The following is a 16,929-nucleotide window of genomic DNA, read 5'->3' on the forward strand; positions in this document are numbered from 1 at the left end:
ATCCCTTCTCTCCCTCTCCAACCCCCCCTTTCCCCCCACCAACTGAGGCCTGCGGCAAGAAGTCTCACCAAGGAGACTGAGCACCTGCCATGGTGACCACTGAAAAAAGGGAAGAGAGTGGTGATAGGGAAACAATAAACACCCTCCCACTGCAAAGAGGGGAAACCAAAACAAAAATGGAGAAAAAGGAACAGCAATTAACACAAGGAACATTTATCAGAAATCTCCACCCTCCTCCCACTTTGGTGAGAAAGGAAGGCAGGGACCAAACTAAACACAGAATAGGGAGGAAGGGAAGGAAAGGTGAGGGGGTACAATCATGGCAGTTTGGGAGGAAGAAGGGAACCATAAACAGTGAAAGGAAAAGGGTAGGGAGGATCAGGGAGACCTGCCCTCATCCCCCAAAGGGAAGGGGAATCCCTGGGCAGGGACTGACAGGGCTGAAGGGAGAGGGAAAAGTAATCACTTGGGACCTTGTCTGCCCAAGGGAAAGGAAGAACAGGAGCAGATGGGGAATAATGGGGACGACGACAAGCAAACAGACCAACCCAACACAAGAGAGAACAGGGAACATCAAACAAACCAAGCAGCAAAGGAAAGGGGAAACAAAATGGAAGACAGGACTCATCATAAAATGGAGCATGGGAAACAACACAAAAAGTCTTCCACCACTTTGGAAGCAAGGCAGAGGAGGAGCTCAGCAGCAGAACAACAACCTGCCCATCCCCCGGCACACAAATACATGGAGCAGGAACAAAGCAGTCACACACCACCTGCTCCAGCAGAAGCAGTGATGGCAGCCAGCTGGAAGCCCTGCTACGGAAGTGCCCAGAATAGATGGCACTTAGGGTTGCCAACTTTCTAATCACACAAAAGTGAACACCACTGTCCCATCCCTGGCCCGCCTCTTCCCTGAGGCCACACCCCCCTCCATGCCCCCTCCCTCCGTTGCTTGCTTTCCCCCACCCTCACTCACTTTCACCGGGCTGGGGCAGGGGGTTGGGCTGCACGAGGGGGTGTGGGCTCTGGGGTGGGACCAGGGATGAGAGGTTTGGGGTACAGGAGGGGGGTCAGGGCTTGGGCAGAGGGTTGGGATGCAGGCTCTGGGAGGGAGTTTGGTGTGGGAGGGGGCTCAGGGCAGAGGCAGGGGGTTGGGGTGTGGGAGGAGGTTCAGGGTGCTGCCTCCGGCCAGATGGCACTTACCTCAGCTCCCAAAAGTTGCCGGCATGTCCGTCTTCTAGGCAAAGGGACCTGGGGGCTCTGCATGATGCCCATGCCTGCAGGTGCCAGCCCCGCAACTCCCACTGGCCATGGTTACCAGCCAATGGGAGCTGTGGAGCTGGTGCTCAGGGCGGGGGCAGCACATGGAGCCCCCATGGCCACCTCTGTGCCTAGGGACCGCAGGGACATACCAACCACTTCCCAGAGCCACACAGAGCCAGGGCAGGCAGGGAGCCTACCTTAGCCCTGCTGCACCGCCGACCAGAATTTTAGTGGCCCCATCAGGGTTCTGACCGTTCTTTTCGATGGGGCATTCCAGTCGAAAACCGGATGCCTGGCAACCCTAATGGAGCTCTGGGACTGAATCAGGGCTGTGTACTAAAGGAAGCTGCTGAAAGGCATATGGTGTTCGCAGGGGCTGGTACAGGTAGGCCTAGGCCCTCCCAAGACTAAAGGCCTGCCCTCTCAACTAAGGGGGAGAAGCCACTAAGCCCAGACCGCAACTGAGTACGTGGGACAATGAAGAAGAAAACAGGAATGGGAGTGAGGTCAAAGGTTAAAAATGAGGGAGTCAGAAGGAAAAGGAGCCAAGCAGAGAACTCCAGACAGTGCCCACTGCTCCTCAAAGGCATGGTGTCCAGACGAGACACTGTCCAGAGGAACTCTTCCTGGAGGTGTGATCAGATAAGGGACCAGAAATAGGTGCCACAGTCACCCCCATCTAGCTTCCTCTTCCTGGAGTGATGGATGACCATCTTGGCCAGCGCTAGGAGGTTGATGAGGAGGTCTCACGCCTTTGTGGGGCCACAGATGGGGTGTGCATAAATGAGGATGTGTGGGGAGAAGTGCAGCCAGAACCTCAGTAAAAGGTTCTGGAGGAGCCAGAAGAGTGGCTGCAACCTGTAGCACTCTATGTAGACGTGCGCCAGGGTCTCCCTCTCGATGCAGGAGAGACAGGGGTCAGGGGAATTCATGAACTGTGCTTGGTACCCCCCTTGCTTTCATCTCTATGGAGGAGCTGCCAACTAATATCCCCAGTGGACCATGGAACCAGAGTAGAATACAGACTGGTCCACCAAGGTTCCTTGCCCTCCTCAGGTGGCAGCAGGTCCTGCCTGATGTTCTCTGGGCACGGTTTTGAGGCAAACCGGTTGGATGTTGTGCAGTTGACTTGGGTGGTGTGTTGGGGTGGCCAGGGAGGCTTGCGAAATGGGGGCCCATAAAATATGCATAGTGAATGAGGCTGTAGGTTGCAGGAAGAGAAAGGATGGTCTCATGGCTCAAGCATAAGCCCCTTTGTTTTCCATTTAAACTAATTTTTATTGAAAAAATCCTGGGTTTTACAAAAAATATTTGTTTTTTCCCCGATTTTTCACCTTACTTTTGTATCATTCGAATACACATAAAAATAACTTGTTTTATTAGGAAAATACAATACATTGCATGAGATATATGTACTATGATACTATATTAGTCTGTGTGTATATGCAAAGCTGTCTGTTGAAGTAAGGCTATGTCTTAGTCTAGAAGATACAAACAATAAACAAAGAGGCACTCACATAAGCTCTGAAGTGCATACGCAACTCAACGTACTAATGTATCTCATGCCCACCATACACATTTCAAGCTGTTAGCAGATAACAGTTTAAAGATTTGACACACTAAAATGGGACAAAAATGAAAATCTATATCACAATATGTTTCAGAACACAAGGAAGTATTTGAAAGTTTTAAAAAAACAAAAAATAGGAGAAAAGGATGAAGTTGAGTGTAATCGTTGTGAATGGTGTGACCCAATCATTAAATGTAAATATTTATAGGCTAAGAGTTCTAAGTCTATAACAGTAAACTGTTTATTCAAATGAAAAGTTTTATTTGGGGATTAGAGATACATTTTTTTTAAACTCAGAGATGGCATTGTGTTTTGAGTTTTGTTTTAGTTCTGCAGCAAACCACATTGAATTTCATTCATCAAAGCATTAATCTACTGAATACTTTTCCCCCAGTCCTTCCATCCACCAAAATAAACCTCAATATTATTTACTCAGAAAAATTTTCATAGTTTTTTCCACTGATTTTCACCCATTTTTGTTGTTGTAGAAATAAACAAAAATAACACCACTGGGAGCTGCATGGGCCGTGCCTGCGGACAGTCAATGTAAACAAAATGTCTCACAGCCCACCAGCGGATTACCCTGATGGGCTGCATGCCGAAAGTTGCCAACCCCGATATAGTATGTGATCATGTAATTAAAGATTATCATAATGCATACACATAAAGGGATCAAATTAAGGTTGCACAGGTACTCTTAATTGTAACATTGCCTTAGTGCTTGACTTGCATCTTTAATGTTCTTTTGATCCAGTTTATATATTGTGACAAAGCTCTGTCCTTGCCTCCATGGGTCCCGCGTTTCCTGGTGGATTTCGCTAGCCTCAGAGGCTCACTGTGACCCTCCACGTAACCGTTCTCTCTCTAGAGACAAGGGTCACAGTCTACTGAGCCATTTTCATCATAAGCCAGCGAGGGAGGTGAGGAGAAGTTATGCTTCCTTGCACAGTCTCTGTTGTCTCCCAGTCTCAGTGATTAATCAGGGGGCAAAGGTCGGTGGGGAGCCCTGGCCCACCCTCTACTCCTGGCTCCAACCCAGGGACCCTAATAGTATCAGCTATGGTAGCTGACCTTTTAGAAACATGACATGTACAATTCCCTGGGCTACTTCCCCCACAGCAGCCCTCACTTCCTCAAGTTCCACTTCACCCTTACCTCAGGGCCTCCTTCCTTGTGCCTGATACGGTGTGTACTACTCAGTCTCTCCAACAGCGCAACTTACTCCTACAGCTCCTGACATGCACCCCCACCTGACTAACTGGGAGGCTTTTAACTAGTTTCAGCTAGCCCCTGATTGGCTTCAGGTGTCCCAATCAACCTGGCATTCTCCCTGCCTTCTGGAAAGTTCTTAATTGGCCCCAGGTGTCTTAATTGATGTGGAGCATTTGCCATTTCACTTATCCTGGTACCAGGGATTTGTTTAGCCTGGAGCTAATATATCTATCTCCCACTACTTTTCTATAGCCATCTGGCCTTGCCTCGTCACAATATGTAATATAGGCAATCAGCATGCTACTCCTTTATGATAACAGGAAGCTCTAAAATTCACCTGGACAAATGATGTGTCGTGTTCTATCCTTGAAACTAATGGGAGTTCTGTACATGGAACAAGGGTAGAATACGTCACTTCTGAACTAGTGGCATTACGGAAATACCATTTCCATTAAGCTTCCAATGGGCTGTTTTCCTCCAGGGCTGCACCTATAATAAGGGGAGTTAAGTTTGGGTACTAAGGAAAGAACAGACTTAAAGCAATTTTTAAAAGCCCTGTTATGATTTTGCATGGTGAAACTTCCCCAAAGCTGCAAAGTCTGTTTTTTGAGCAGCCTCTCCAGCCTCCTGACACTTAGAAGTGTGGTGTAATTATTTAGAAGTGTGGTGTAATTATTTGTTTTTAATTGACTTGCACCCTTACGGAATATTTCTAAATAATACTGACTACTGTCCAAGTAAAAGCTGCAGCTTGTTATGAAGTGTAACATCTACATAATAAGCAACAGAATTAAAATGCCCCTAACCTTTCCTTTCTCCTTATCTCCTCCATGCAGCTGTGAAGTCAGTCCCAGGCCCCCTTTTAGAAAATGTGGTTCTGAACACATTCCTGGCTCTCTCTCTCTCTCTCTCTCTCTCTCTCTCTCTCTTTCCTTTCCTTTCCTTTCCTTTCAGTCCAGCACATGAGATCCCATTTTACCATGTATTACAGCCATCTGTTTGGAGACAGACATTAACAAATCATTTTTGAAGGATAAATTCCGAGGTGACGCAGTCAGACATGGATCCTTATGCTGTACATGAAAGAGACCCAATGCCCAGAGGAGAAGACTGTATAAAACAGTAGTGTTCATCTACATGCTGTCACATTTAATCTTAGACAGAGGCATTCTGGGCCTGATTGACACAAGGTTTTTACTGATGTAACTGTTATGGGTAGAGGTGTGACTCTTTTTTTAACCAATATAGTTACACTGGTACAATAATATAGTTACACTGGTACAACCCCTAATGTGCATGTAGTTATACATGTAGGATAAAAGTGTCTTATCTGTATAGTGTATTCCCCTTCTCCAGAATAGCTACACCAATATAAAGCACCTTTATACATCTAGTACTCCATCCACCTAAGGTGGTCGTGTATAATTAAAATGGTACAACTTTCTACTGTTTACAAGGGTGTAACTCATGAGCCACCAAATGTGTGCAAAAGGGATTTTAGAACGAATATAATCCCTGCTGTGAATGGAGCTTCTTGATTGATCGTAGTAATTAGTGATGGATAAGGCCTCTTAGATCATCTCCTGAAGACACAGGATTGTTCCCCATCGTGTATTCCTTAAGTGTTTTGTTCAGTCTAGTTTTAAATTATGCCAATTCCTTGGGTGATTCTTCCATAGTCTAATAAGGCTCGCCCTTAGGATGCTTTTTCTGAGATTCAGGCTACTTTTTTGATGGTTTGTTTCTGTTATAATCCATTGTATCACTCAAAGCAATTCCTCTGCCTCTGTGGTGTTTACACCTTTCAAATACACATGGACACCTAGGGGATGGTTCCTGGGCTGATGTAAATCAGCATTGCTCCAATGACCCTTAATATATTTTCCTCCCTCCACTTAGCTGTCATTTAGCCAGACTGTTCTATTTACTTAGGCCTATTTACTTAAGGCATCACAACACCTAACTTCTGGGCACCTAGAAAATCAGAGGAACAGCACTGCAATTCAGAAAGCCTGAGTTAGGTATCTCGGCTCCCTATAAACTGAATGGGGAGAGATAGGCGCCTTAGACTGAGATCCATAAAAGTCACCATTTTAGATGGGGAGCTGCCTAAGCTAGCCAATGGGAGCTGCCAATGGAAGGAGTGTGCACTAAGCCCTTCCCTGCTCAGGGAGATGAATGCCTATGTTTGCTAGCAATTCTCAGCTATGAACTCCCAGGTGAATACCTAAGTTATTCTTTGCAGGAGGCTAGGGGCGGGGAGGGCAGAAGAGCAGCTGCAGCTCCCTCACAACTTTTAGTCCAGTGGTTAGGGTACTCCCCAGGGACATGGGAGACCCACCAATTCAAGTCCCACCTCCACCTAATGAGGAGAAGAGCTTGTGCTCTAACCACTGAGCTATGGAATATTCCGATGTGGGACTTCCTCAGTCATTCCTGTTGAAGCTGTTCCACTTGGGATAAATACTCAGTTATTGGTGCAGGATGCTGGGTCTCCCACATACTGGGTGAGGGCTCTAACCACCAGGCTATAAGAGTCATTCTCATGCATGTGCTCGCTCTCTGTCTCAATGACTCTTAAATTATTTAGCCACAGTGGGACTGCTTCAACAGGAAGAATTGAAGATGTCCCACATCAGAATAGCCCAATGGTAGTAGAACCTCAGTTCAAGTCCCCCTCTAGCTGGTGAGAAGAAGGGCTTTGAGCAGGGACTTCCCATATCCCAGCTGAGTACCCTAACCACTGGGTTGGCAACCTTTCAAAGAAGGGTCTGGCAACCTTTCAAAGAAGACGAGCCATTTTTTTGTTTTAGTCTTTGACCAAAATGTTTCAAGAGCTGTATCACTTGCAAAGCTACTTGTAGAGTTAGAATTTACAAACTAATAATAATTGAACATATTAAAGTTATTACTACTCACCAATACTTTTCATGCGACTTCTGCTGTTGGACATCTTTAGAGAGTTGCTCAATGTTCGGTGAATATGCCTTGATTTTCATTTTCAAGCAGGACTCAAGACTAACATCTTGCAGTTGGCTCCTCAGTTTGTTTTTGATAAAATTCATGTTGGAAAACACTTGCTCACAGAAGTACGTTGAACTGAAGATTGAGAGAAATCCAAATGCATAATTCTTCATCTGACTGTACATATCCGGTAGACAGTTCCAAACATTGAATATAATCTGGTCTTGCCGTTTAAGGTTGTCCATTGCAGACCACTTGTGCTGTAGCCCCAGGGTGGATTTCTGCCTTTCCAGATTTTCTAGTTCAGTGACAAGTGTGATTGGTTGGATCACAGAAAACCCCTTGGGAACTGCCAACTGATGTGCCGAAACTACCCCTGAGCCTGTTTTCCCTGGCAGCTTGGGACTTCAGAACCCTGCATTGTTTGAGCCAGATATGTTAGCCTGCTACAAACACAGACCCAGGTCTGAACCCAAGTCCCGTAAAACCTGCAGGCTTAATGTAAACAGCTTAAGAAGTGTTCCTGTCTCCAACACTCAGATGCCCAGTTTCCAATGGGGTCCAAACCCTAAATAAATTCGTTTTACCCTGTATAAAGCTTATACAGGGTAAACTCATAAATTGTTCACTCTCTATAACCCTGATAGAGAGATTTGCACAGCTGTTTGTGCCCCCAGGTATTAATACATACTCTGGGTTATTTAATAAGTAAAAAGTGATTTTATTAAATACAAAAAGTAGGATTTAAGTGGTTCCAAGTAATAACAGACAGAACAACGTGAATTACCAAGCAAAATAAAATAAAACATGCAAGTCCAAACCTAATGCAGTAAGAAAGTGATTATAGATGAAATCTCACCCTCAGAGATGTTCCAGTAAGCTTCTTTTACAGACTAGCCTCTTTGTAGTCTGGGTCCAACAATCACTCACACCCCTGTGGTTACTGTCCTTTGTTCCAGTTTCTTTCAGGTATCCTTTGGAGGTGGAGAGGCTATCTCTTGAGCCAGCTGAAGACCAAATGGAGGGGTCTCCCAGGGGCTTAAATAGATTTTCTCTTGTGGGTGGAGACCCCCCCTCCTCTCCTGTGCAGAATCCAGCTCCGAGATGGAGTTTTGGAGTCACATGGGCAAGTCACATGTCCATGCATGACTCAGTCCTTACAAGCTAGGCCACATTCCCAGGAAAGCTCAGATGTGGATTGGCATCTCAACGTTAGAATATAAGAATGGCCATACTGGGTTAGACCAAAGGTCCATCCAGCCCAGTACCCTGTCTACTGACAGTGGCCAATGCCAGGTGCCCCAGAGGGAGTAAACCTAACAGGTAATGATCAAGTGATCTCTCTCCTGCCATTCATCTCCACCCTCTGACAAACAGAGTCTAGGGACACCATTCCTTACCCATCCTGGCTAATAGCCGTTAATGGACTTAACCTCCATGAATTTATCTAGTTCTCTTTTAAACCCTGTTATAGTCCTAGCCTTCACAACCTCCTCAGGCAAGGAGTTCCACAAGTTGACTGTGCGCTGAGTGAAGAAGAACTTCCTTTTATTTGTTTTAAACCTGCTGCCCATTAATTTCATTTGATGGCCCCAAGTTCTTATATTATGGGAACAAGTAAATAACTTTTGCTTATTCGCTTTCTCCACACCACTCATGATTTTTATATACCTCTGTCATATCCTCACTTAGTCTCCTCTTTTCCAAGCTGAAAAGTCCTAGCCTCTTTAATCTCTCCTCAGATGGGACCAGTTCCAACCCCCTAATCATTTTAGTTGCCCTTTTCTGAACCTTTTCCAATGCCAGTATATCTTTTTTGAGATGAGGGGACCACAGCTGTACGCAGATTGTTCATTGTTAGCTTAAGTTCATCTCCACTTGCGGATCGGGGGGTAGGCGGCTCCACGCACTGCCACTGCCCCCAGCACCATCCTCACAGTTCCCATTGGCCAGTTCCCGGCCAATGGAAGCTGCAGGGGCGGTGCTTGCGGGTGCGGGCAGCGCACGGAGACCCACTGCCCCCCTACACCTGAGGGGCGCACAGATACATGCCAGCAGCCAGCTGCTTCCAGGAGTAGCGTGGGGTTGGGGCAGGCAGGCAGCCTGCCTGAGCCCTGCTGTGCTGCCGGCTGGGAGCCGGCTGTGGTAAGTGCCTCCTGACCAGAGCCTGCACCTCGCACCCCCTCAAAAAACGGCTGCCCACAAGGTTGCCGACCCCTGCACTAGGCTAAAAGGTGTAAGGGAGGGTCCCCAGGCACCCAGCTGTTTTGTGTGAACTTTCCTGAGGAGTCTGATCTGGTAAGCAGCCTCAGAGCATGCCTACCAGATTGGGCCCTGCATGCGAGTTAGGTGGGCAAAGGCCTATCTTCCGTGGCTCATGAATCACTCTGGGGCTTAGGTGGGACATAAGCATCCAGATGCCTAGAGTGAGGCAGCACTATGCGTACACCCAGCCTGAAACTTAGGAGCCTAGGGAACTCTTAATGCAAAAACCTGGGGGCACTGAATGAATTTAGGTGCCTGCAGGGCTCAGCGGCAGTTTTGCCAATTGCAGCAGAGCATAGAACTGGGATTTAGTTGCCTAGACCTCAGATTTAGGCACCTAACTCTGGGGTTTAGGCATCTAAGTATCTTTGTGAATCTAGGCTTTAGTTCCTCATCAGTCAATCCCTCCAGGTTCTTACTCTTCCCCAGGAACATGTTGGTCTTGCGCTGCATGCTCATATGCAGTTTGCTGTCCATCACCATTTCTAGCGCCATCAGTCTTACAGCTTTCAAGGATATCTCTCCCACTAAATATTTGCATTTCAGATTATTCTCCCTCCTCCACAATATTATCTCACATGCATCCCATTTAAATCCCATTTTGTTAGTTTCTGTCATTATTTCCAGCTTCTCTAGGTCTCTTTGTATTATGTCCTCGTTGGTTTGCAACACCTCCTGATTTAGCATAATCTGTAAAACTGAGTATAAACTAAATTAATGACCTGTTTATCCCTCTCTTCCAGATCATTAATAAGATGTTAAATAGAACCAGACCTAGAGCAGATTCCTGTGTCCCCCTGGATACTTCCCCATCAACTCTAAGCACTGCTGTTTATCATTCATTACCCTTTGTTTATTGGTCTTCCGCCTGCACTCAGTCTATATGACAGTGCTCATAACAAGCCAATTAGCATTTGTTTTTGAAGTTATACTTTGAACCAGAAGCTTTTCTCAGGGCTAGATAGATGACTACTCCTGCATTCTGTCCCTCTCCTAGTTTTGTAATTCAATCAAAAAGAAGTTAGCAAGTTTGTCTGGCATGATTTATTCTTTAATTTCACTGCTGGCATAAATAAGTGCACTGCACCTTCTTACCTCGATGGTGAATTTCACCTGTGCTTTTTATCACTCACAGTTCCATTACATTCATTTGCTCATTCCCTTAACACCATAGAATATGGTGGTGGGACATCTGGACCAGCTGCTTTGTTTTCCCACATAGTCTCTCACCTGCCGACAAGTTGCTTGTGACTTTTTGATCTTTGTGCCTAGAGGAGTCAGATTGCCACTGACAAATTTTGGACAAAAAGTTCATGGTTGAGTCCTGGCTGGTTTTGAGAAAATGCCATGGTTAAAAAGGTAATCTCCAACAACGGCAGCATAATCTACCATTCTAAATGGGGGGGGGAGGGTCTGTGGTAGGACCACAGCATTTCTAACCTCCCTACAGAGGGGGTTCAGGTAACAGGAACTGTTGCATTTCCCCTCCCTCCCATCTGTTGTTATTTGTAAAGGTCTAGGATCACCTGAGGAGACTGATCCAGGAGCCACCTGACAGAGGGACTGGAAGGTTACAAAAGGACTCCAAGAGGGAAGGCTGAGGGAGCTGTACAGGAAGTTGGGGAAGGGGACAGATTGGCCAAAGTCAGAGATGCTGATATGGGGAGAAAGCTTCATGTTTCAGAATCCAAGCCAGTCAATGCAACAGGAGAACTCTGGATGGTCCCAGATGACCCTCTCGACAGCCCAAAGAATGCTCTGAAGTGGTGAGAAAACAAAGGCAGGGAAATGTAGGTAGGTTTATTAGTTTGTATTGATTTGTGTATTTCTCATGTGCTTAAGTAAAGAGCAATGCTCTCTGAGTCTCGTGCAAAATGTCTGTTATATGCTACACCTTCACATATGCTCCCTGAGAAAGTTGAACTGTAACCCAGAAGGCCCTCACCTTCAGCATGATGCTAGGAGAGAGTGTGTTTAAGTTATGGGGGAGGCTGAGGGGTCAGTGCTGATTCCAGGGGCTGCATGGCCTAAACTCTCAGGAAGAGTGCTAGATAGAGGAGCTATACCTCAAGTGTCTGTCTACAAACAGTGGCTGGCCTCTATTTAGACGAAGGGTTGGCAACCTTTCAGAAGTGGTGTGCCGAGTCTTCATTTATTCACTCTAACTTAAGGTTTCGCATGCCAGTAATACATTTTAATGTTTTTAAAAGGTCTCTTTCTATACGTCTATAATATATAACTAAACTATTGTCATATGTAAAGTAAAAAAGGTTTTTAAAACGTTTAAGAAGCTTAATTTAAAATTAAATTAAAATGCGGATCTTATCAGTTTAGTGTGATCCTTGCCCTTGCTTTTCCTTGCTGAGTTTTCCAATGTCTAGCATGTATCTGGATACTTCACGCTGCACACAGGCTTCTGAGTGATCAGATGTTAACCAGCTCCAAGAGGGAGAGGGGACAGATTTCGTGTGTGAAAATATCTGTTCACACAGGTATGTGGATCCAAATGCTGAAAGCATTGCAAACGCAATTTTCTTCAGACAGTTAAATTTCATTGGCAGAGACGTCCAGCTGATCAGAATAGAGGCCCCATGATATCTCTCTGTGGCTTCAAGTGCACTCCACAGATCTCCAAACTTGGATGCCCACAATTCTGAGCTTTTTAACTGAATGAGATGCATTTCTAAATCTTCAACACCCATCCTCTGAAATACAGACAAATTCAAGTTGCTTTCGTTGAACTTCTCAGGTTTAATAGAAAAGAAAGCAGTGGGCCAAATCTCTGGAAATCTCGAAATCTGTCAGAAAATTCTGATTTCACTTCTTGCATGTACATTCGTATCTCTAAGTCAAATGCAGGCGCTGTTCCACGTGGTGTGATAGTGATGTAAGCAGCAAATCAGGACTGTAAAATATCCCAGTACAGTGGTGCTGAGCTGCGCCCCCTCTTGCCCCTGTCTGCACCCCTCCCTGCCCAAGGCGGGGGTCAGTGAGCCACAGCTGGGGGCAGCTGCAGAGCCCCAGGCCAGCAGCTGGGACCCCAGGCCGGCAGCAGAGCCCCCCGGACCGGTGGCCAGGACCCGGGGCTGGCAGCGGGCTGAGCGGGGCCGGTGGACGGAACCCCAGCTGGCAGGGGGCTGACGGTCGGTAAGCCAGGGCAGCAGCGGAGCCAGGTGTCCAGTGGCCAGGACCCAGGCAGTGTGAGTGCCACTGAAAATCAGCTCGCGTGCTACCTTTGGCATGCGTGCCATAGGTTGCCTACCCCTGGTTTAGACTCTAAAGGGTTAAAACACAGGGATCTACGAAGCAACTTAGGTGCCTGAACTCCAGAGTTAGGGATCTGTCCCCCATGCATGGCACCACTGCAACCCATGAAACTCCCACTTCTGCTGCTTAACCCTGTAAGTGCTTGCACTCACTCAGTACCTAAGCTCCTGCTGTAAAAATTCCCTAGTCACTTAAGTTTTAGATGCTAGGGCAAGTGCACACTGCTGCCTCTCATTAGGCTTCTGAGCACCTATCTCCTGCCTGAGTCCCAGAACCGACAGGTGGCCAGCACCATGTCCCTGTGGCGCCGGGGTCGGGGGGGGGGGCAGAGGCTCTGCATGCTGCCCTCGCCGGGGGGTACCTCCCCCCACAGCTCACATTGGCTGCGAATGCAGAACCGTGGCCAATGGGAGCTTCGGGGGAGATACTCACAGCCGAGGGCAGCGTGCGGAGCCCTCTGCCCCTCCTCCCCCAGGGGCTGCAGGGACATGGTGCTGGCCTCTTCTGGGAGCGGTGCGGGCATGCAGGGAGCCTGCCCTGGCCCCGGTGCACACCGCTGCCACCCCGGAGCTGCTCCAGGTAAGCAGCACTGGGCCGCAGTCCACACCCCAACCCCCTGCCGCACCCCAACCCCCTGCCCTGAGCCCCCTGCTGCACCTCGCATTCTTCCTGCACCCCAACCCCCTTTTACACCCTGCACCCCTTCTCTGCCCCAACCCCTTGCCCTGAGCCCCTTCCTGCACACCGCACCCCCTCCCACACTCCTCACTGCTTCCCGCACCCCAACCCCCTGCCCCAGCCCTAAATTCATGGCCCTGCATGCAATTTCCCCACCCAGATATGGCCCTTATGTCAAAAAGTTTGCCCACCCCTGGTATAAAGCCACACATAAGTCAAATAAGCTCTGCACTTTATCCAGTCCTCATATTGTACTGATAAAAGAGGAACTCTTTTTCCTAGGAGACACACTGGAATTTCTTCCACTTTTGTGTGTGTGATATTTAGCTTTCACAGAACTTATCAGTGCTTAGATATTATGAGAACAGGTGCTCGAAATACCTTACAATAGCTCCTCTGTAGTTCTAAGAAGTCTTTGGACCATATTTTCAGCCTGGGGGTGTACCAGAACAGGAGAGATGGAGTTGGAGAGATGGCGGGGCCTGAGAGCACTCTGAGGGTATGTCTATACTACAAAATTAGGTCGAATTTATAGAAGTCAGTTTTTTAGAAATCGGTTTTATATATTCGAGTGTGTGTGCCCACAGAAAATGCTCTAAGTGCATTAAGTGCATTAACTCGGCGGAGCACTTCCACAGTACCGAGGCTAGAGTCGACTTCCGGAGCGTTGCACTGTGGGTAGCTATCCCACAGTTCCCGCAGTCTCCGCTGCCCATTGGAATTCTGGGTTGAGATCCCAATGCCTGATGGGGCTAAAACATTGTCGCGGGTGGTTCTGGGTACATATCATCAGGCCCCCGTTCCCTCCCTCCCTCCGTGAAAGCAGCAGCAGACAATCGTTTCACGCCTTTTTTCTTGACGCCATACCACGGCAAGCATGGAGCCCGCTCAGGTAACCGTCACCATACGTCTCCTGGGTGCTGGCAGACGTGGTACTGCATTGCTACACAGCAGCAGCAACCCATTGCCTTGTGGCAGCAGACGGTGCAATAGGACTGGTAGCTGTCATCGTCATGTCCGAGGTGCTCCTGGCCACGTCGGCCAGGAGCGCCTGGGCAGACATGGGTGCAGAGACTACATTAGAAGTGACTTGACCAGGTCATTCTCTTTAGTCCTGCAGTCAGTCCTATTGAACCATCTTATGGTGAGCAGGCAGGCGATACAGATTGCTAGCAGTCCTATTGTACCATCTTCTGCCGGGCAGACAAGAGATGAGGATGGCTAGCAGTCCTATTGTATCATCTTCTGCCGAGCAGCCATGAGATGTGGATGGCTTGCAGTCCTTCTGCACCGTCTGCTGCCAGCCAAAGATGTAAAAGATAGATGGAGTGGATCAAAACAAGAAATAGACCAGATTTGTTTTGTACTCATTTGCTTTTCCCCCTCCCCCGTCTAAGGGACTCATTCCTCTAGGTCACACTGCAGTCACTCACAGAGAAGGTGCAGTGAGGTAAATCTAGGCATGTATCAATGAGAGGCCAAACCAACCTGCTTGTTCCAATAGGAACAATTACTTAAGTGCACCATTTCTTATTGGAACCCTCCGTGAAGTCCTGCCTGAAATACTCCTTGATGTAAAGCCACCCCCTTTGTTGATTTTAACTCCCTGTAAGCCAACCCTGTAAGCCATGTCATCAGTCGCCCCTCCCCCTGTCAGAGCAACGGCAGACAATCGTTCCACGCCTTCTTTCTGTGCGGACGCCATACCAAGGCAAGCATGGAGGCCGCTCAGCTCACTTTGGCAATTAGGAGCACATTAAACACCACACGCATTATCCAGCAGTATATGCAGCACCAGAACCTGGCAGAGCGATACCGGGCGAGGAGGCGACGTCAGCGCGGTCACGTGAGTGATCAGGACATGGACACAATTTCTCTGAAAGCATGGGCCCTGCCAATGCATGCATCATGGTGCTAATGGGGCAGGTTCATGCTGTGGAACGCTGATTCTGGGCTCAGGAAATAAGCACAGCATAGTGCTTGGTGGGACCGCATAGTGTTGCAGGTCTGGGATGATTCCCAGTGGCTACGAAACTTTCGCATGCGTAAGGGCACTTTCATGGAACTTTGTGACTTGCTTTCCCCTGCCCTGAAGCGCATGAATACCAAGATGAGAGAAGCCCTCACAGTTGAGAAGCGAGTGGCGATAGCCCTGTGGAAGCTTGCAACGCCAGACAGTTACCGGTCAGTTGGGAATCAATTTGGAGTGGGCAAATCTACAGTGGGGGCTGCTGTGATGCAAGTAGCCCACGCAATCAAAGATCTGCTGATATCAAGGGTAGTGACCCTGGGAAATGTGCAGGTCATAGTGGATGGCTTTGATGCAATGGGATTCCCTAACTGTGGTGGGGCCATAGACGGAACCCATATCTCTATCTTGGCACCGGAGCACCAAGCCGGTGAATACATAAACCACAAGGGGTACTTTTCAATAGTGCTGCAAGCTCTGTTGGATCACAAGGGACGTTTCACCAACATCAACGTGGGATGGCCGGGAAAGGTACATGACGCTTGCATCTTCAGGAACTCTGGTCTGTTTCAAAAGCTGCAGGAAGGGACTTTATTCCCAGTCCAGAAAATAACTGTTGGGGATGTTGAAATGCCTATAGTTATCCTTGGGGACCCAGCCTACCCCTTAATGCCATGGCTCATGAAGCCGTACACAGGCAGCCTGGACAGTAGTCAGGAACTGTTCAACTACAGGCTGAGCAAGTGCAGAATGGTGGTAGAATGTGCATTTGGACGTTTAAAGGCACGCTGGCGCAGTTTACTGACTCGCTTAAACCTCAGCGAAAACAATATTCCCACTGTTATTACTGCTTGCTGGGCGCTCCACAATATCTGTGAGAGTAAGGGGGAGACGTTTACGGCGGGGTGGGAGGTTGAGGAAAATCGCCTGGCTGCTAGTTACGCACAGCCAGACACCAGGGCGGTTAGAAGAGCACAGGAGAGTGCGGTACGGATCAGAGAAGCTTTGAAAACCAGTTTCATGACTGGCCAGGCTACGGTGTGAAAGTTCTCTTTGTTTCTCCTTGATGAAACCCCCCACCCCTTGGTTCACTCTACTTCCCTGTAAGCTAACCACCCTTCCCTCCTCCCTTCGATCACCGCTTGCAGAGGCAATAAAGTCATTGTTGCTTCACATTCATGCATTCTTTATTCATTCATCACACAAATTGGGGGTAGCCCAGGAGGTAGCCCAGGAGGGGTGGTGGAGGAGGGAAGGAAAATGCCACACAACACTTTAAAAGTTTACCACTTTAAAATTTATTGAATGCCAGACTTCTGTTTTTGGGGCAATCCTCTGTGGTGGAGTGGCTGGTTAGCCGGAGGCCCCCCCACCGCGTTCTTGGGCGTCTGGGTGTGGAGGCTATGGAACTTGGAGAGGAGGGCGGTTGGTTACACAGGGGCTGTAGTGGCAGTCTGTGCTCCAGCTGCCTTTGCTGCAGCTCAACCATACACTGGAGCATACTGGTTTGATCCTCCAGCAGCCTCAGCATTGAATCCTGCCTCCTCTTATCACGCTGCCGCCACATTTGAGCTTCAGCCCTCTCTTCAGCCCGCCACCTCTCCTCCCGGTCATTTTGTGCTTTCCTGCACTCTGACATTGTTTGCCTCCACGCATTCGTCTGTGCTCTGTCAGTGTGGGAGGACAGCATGAGCTCAGAGAACATTTTCATCACGAGTGCGTTTTTTTTTCTTTCTAATCT

This window comes from Lepidochelys olivacea (genome assembly GCF_965140295.1).
Source record: "Lepidochelys olivacea isolate rLepOli2 genome assembly, chromosome: 2".
Lineage (NCBI taxonomy): Eukaryota > Metazoa > Chordata > Testudines > Cheloniidae > Lepidochelys > Lepidochelys olivacea.